The 3,739-nt window shown below is 53.2% G+C and overlaps 1 pseudogene; it reads right to left on the reverse strand.

The window, feature by feature from the left end:
* Nucleotides 1-478: 478 nt before the first annotated feature.
* LOC144372422 (potassium voltage-gated channel subfamily A member 5-like) lies at nucleotides 479-2,375 on the reverse strand (annotated as a pseudogene).
* Nucleotides 2,376-3,739: the final 1,364 nt, after the last annotated feature.

Raw genomic sequence — 3,739 nt, forward strand, 5'->3', positions numbered from 1 at the left:
CCAGAAAAGAGAGAGACTTGAAGAAACAGTCATGCCAGGATCTCTGGCTCCAAGTATCCCAGGAAAACATCAAAAAACTCTTTTACATAAATTCAACATATATCTTGGGAATAAATGCAAATATTCTCCCTCTGAACTACAGTACAAAAATTCACTCACCAGCCATAAAAATAACATTGTCTTCTATACACAAATATAATAATATGTAAAACAAATTTGGAACACATGGATGGGGAGAGCTACAGAATCTCTTGGGATCTGAGCTATTTAAAGTCATTTTTGTTTGGGTTATCCCTCTGCTGGGTATAGGAAGCTGGCTAAAATACATTCAACTCACAGCGCTCACCATTTCAACAGCTCCTGTGTCATGGAATGTGGTACTTTTTAAAAATAGGCGACCCTTGGTGTCATGGGAAAAAAAAGAGGGAAAATGGGGAGTTAGAGGGTAGGAGGAAGAGAAAAACAGGCTTCAGTAACAAGGTGGACTTGGAATACTCTGTGGTATAAAGTAAATCTCCAGCTTCAGAGGCCACCCCTGTTCCCCAATCTGCTGCCTCCCTTTACAAGTCAGTTTCCCAGCTGCTGTCCAGACAGAGGGCATACAGAGATCTCCGCAAGTCAACATTGCTCTTGGCCTTGAGATTACACTTCTCCAGGGGGCAGCTGCCCCTTCGGTTACTGTCGGAATTCTCCAGGGACCCCCCAGCCTTGCAGAGGGAAGCCTTACTCCAGCTGGACTTCCTTTGTCCTCCGGAGTCTAGTCCAGACCCCCGTCTCTGGTTGCCTTGCTCTTCCTTCAGGGCTCCCTGCTCTTCATGGTCTGTCTCCTGGTGACAGAAGTAGTTAAAGTTGGATACAATGACGGGCACAGGCAGGGCAATGGTGAGGACCCCAGCAATGGCACACAGAGAGCCCACAATCTTACGACCCACGGTGATGGGCCTCATGTCCCATAGCCCATGGTGGTCATAGTGACTACTGCCCACCAGAAGGCATCAGGGATGCTGGAGAAGTGGGACCCCTGGTTGTCTGCTTCTGCAAAGTAGACGGCACTGGAAAAGAGGATGACTCCAAGGAAAAGGAAGAAGATGAGCAGCCCCAGCTCCCTCATGGAGGCCTGCAAGGTCTTCCCCAGAATCTGCAGCCCTTGGAGGGTCTCGAGAGCTTGAAGATGCGGAACACCCGGACCAGGCGGATCACCCTGAGGATGGCCAAGGACATGGCCTGCTGCCCGTTCTGGCCACCCCCTCCTCCACCTCCTGGCTGTTGTTCTGCCAGTTCAGTGCCCAGGGTGATGAAGTAGGGAAAGATGGCCACAATATCAATGATGTTCATGGTGTTCCTGGAGAACTCTGCCTTGCTGGGACAGGCAAAGAAGCACACAAGCAGCTCAAAAGTGAACCAGATGACACACGTGGTCTCTACAATGAAGAAAGGGTCTGCCAATGTCATAGGCAGGGGTGGAGCCACTGTCGGCCAGAGGGAGGTGCCATGGCCCCACTGCCATTTGTCCCTGAGGCGGGGGCAGAAGGCTGGTAAGGCACCGGGGGATGTCGAAGACACTCATGTTCATCCCTGAACTCAGGCAGGGTCTCCAAGCAGAAGGTGATGATAGAAATGAGAATGACTAAGACGGAGATGATGGCGATGGCCCGTGCAGACCCAGAGCTTTCCGAGTATTCAAAGATCAGCCACACCTGACCTTGGAACTAGTTACGGGGCAGGGGTTTCTCCTCTTCTTTAATGAAGCCCTCGTCCTCCCGGAAGCACTCCATGGCCTCGTCCCCCAGCTGGTAAAAGCAGATCTCATCTGCGAACACTTCCAGGGAGACATTGACCAGCCTCCACAGGCGCCCTCCAGACTGGTAGTGGTAGAGGATACCATCGAAGCTGGGCCGATTGCGGTCGAAGAAGTACTCATTTCTCAGAAGGTCAAAGTAGGGCAGACGCTTGGCTGGGTCCCCCAGGAGGGTATTGGGGAACTGAGCCAAGGTGCCCAGCTGCGTCTCGAAGTGCAGCCCAAAGATGTTTATGAGAACTCGCTGGTGGTGAAGGGACCCCGATCCCAGTACTGGTACCTGGTCCTCCACCATGCCCAAGCTGGGGTTGCCTTCTCCCTCCTCATCCTCTGGAGTGGGCCGTCTAGGCTGAGGCAGTTCCTGAGGCAGCGGAGTCAAAGGTCCCCCTCCTGGGTCCGTGCCCCTCTGTGTGCTGCACCCCCTTGGAGCCTGCTCCTTTTGCCCATCGCTAAGCCCAGCTGTCGGAGGATACTGAAGCTCTTCTCCCATGGTCTGACCACAGCCTGGTCTTGCCTCACCTTCTCCTCTGATGGTCATGGCACCTCCATTCTCCAGGGGCACCAGGGTGATCTCCATGGCCCTGGAGCAGGGGGCATGCTGCGCCCTAGCCAAGGGCTCTTGTGCCCCCCACTCAGGTTCTGCCTACACCTCTTGTCGGGCTCCTCTCCCGCAGTCCGCTGGTCTGGCTTTGGGGCGGGCTGGGGTTGCTGGCACGATCCTCTCCCTTGGTCCTGACATCAAGAGCTTCTGCCCTGCTCTATGCTCCTCTCCCTCTCTCTCCCTTACTCTCTGTTCTGGCAGCCGGTTACCAGGCAGCCAAAAAGCCTCCTTCCAGCAGATGCAACCTTCAGCTGCCCCTCTGGCTGCGCTGCTGCTGCAAGGCCTCCACCCTTTGTGCCTCCCCCGCCTTCTTCTCCAGCTTCCCTTCCCGAGTATGTGGCAGCGGGTTTCTCCCAAGAGGACTCAGCTGGGGCCCTGGGCTAGAGAAAGGAGGGGGGCAAGAAGGTCCCCACACCTCGGAGGGTGGAAAAGAGGGAGGGAGCTGCGCGAGAGAGAAACAGGTTGTACTGAGACCATAGAAACTCCAGGAGCAACCAGATGAGAACAGCTCTGCTTTTCAGTTCACCTGGGAACCCGCTGAAAGCCGAATGGACCCGAGGGGAAATCAACTATCATGCTATGAAAGCACTAAGCTTTGCGCTGAGTCGAAGCAGGAGAAAGGAGACAACAGTTGCGTGTGTATGTGTGTGTGTGTGTGTGTGTGTGTGTGTGTGTGTATACATATTTCCCTTTGGAGGAATAATGATTTTTTTTGGGGGAAGAATTACAGACAGGAGGGGGCATGGCAGAGCTATGGACCTTGAAATATATATATGGAGACGCATCTGTCTTCCCATTTCTCTATAAACCCACAAAAAGATACTAGGCTGAACCTTGTAGCACCCCCTGCCCTTGACCTGGGAAAAGTCCTATCCCCAGCTCAGACAGCAGTGGTGAACCAGTGTGGTGAGCCATTCCTGCGGACTGTGGTCGCCATTACATGATGGCGCTGGCTCCGCTGTGGTCTGTGAAGGACAACTCCTTATCAGAGAGAGTTGGCGTATTGTCAACTCCTTATCAGAGAAAGTTGGCGTGTCGTTTTCTAGCACCCTGTGAGAAGGGTCCACGTGGCAGCTTCGCATTGGGGTTCGCGGTGCTTTATTAAGGCTGGGAGGGACATCCAATGATTATTCTGGGGATTAGAAGAATTATTAGAAGAATGTCAAGGGCCTGAATAAACTGCTGAAAGAAGATTCCTGAGTCGCGTCTTCCTTGTGGGCAAGGGGGTTGTGACAAGTGGTGCTGAAACCCGGGATAAAAGAAACAAAGAAAAACTCAGGAACCAGAACTTTCAGCGGTCAGGGAGGTGCACCGGTAAGTCCCAGGTAACGTGGGACCCG

Source organism: Ictidomys tridecemlineatus, unplaced genomic scaffold, assembly GCF_052094955.1.
Source record: "Ictidomys tridecemlineatus isolate mIctTri1 unplaced genomic scaffold, mIctTri1.hap1 Scaffold_102, whole genome shotgun sequence".
NCBI classification, from domain to species: Eukaryota; Metazoa; Chordata; class Mammalia; order Rodentia; family Sciuridae; genus Ictidomys; species Ictidomys tridecemlineatus.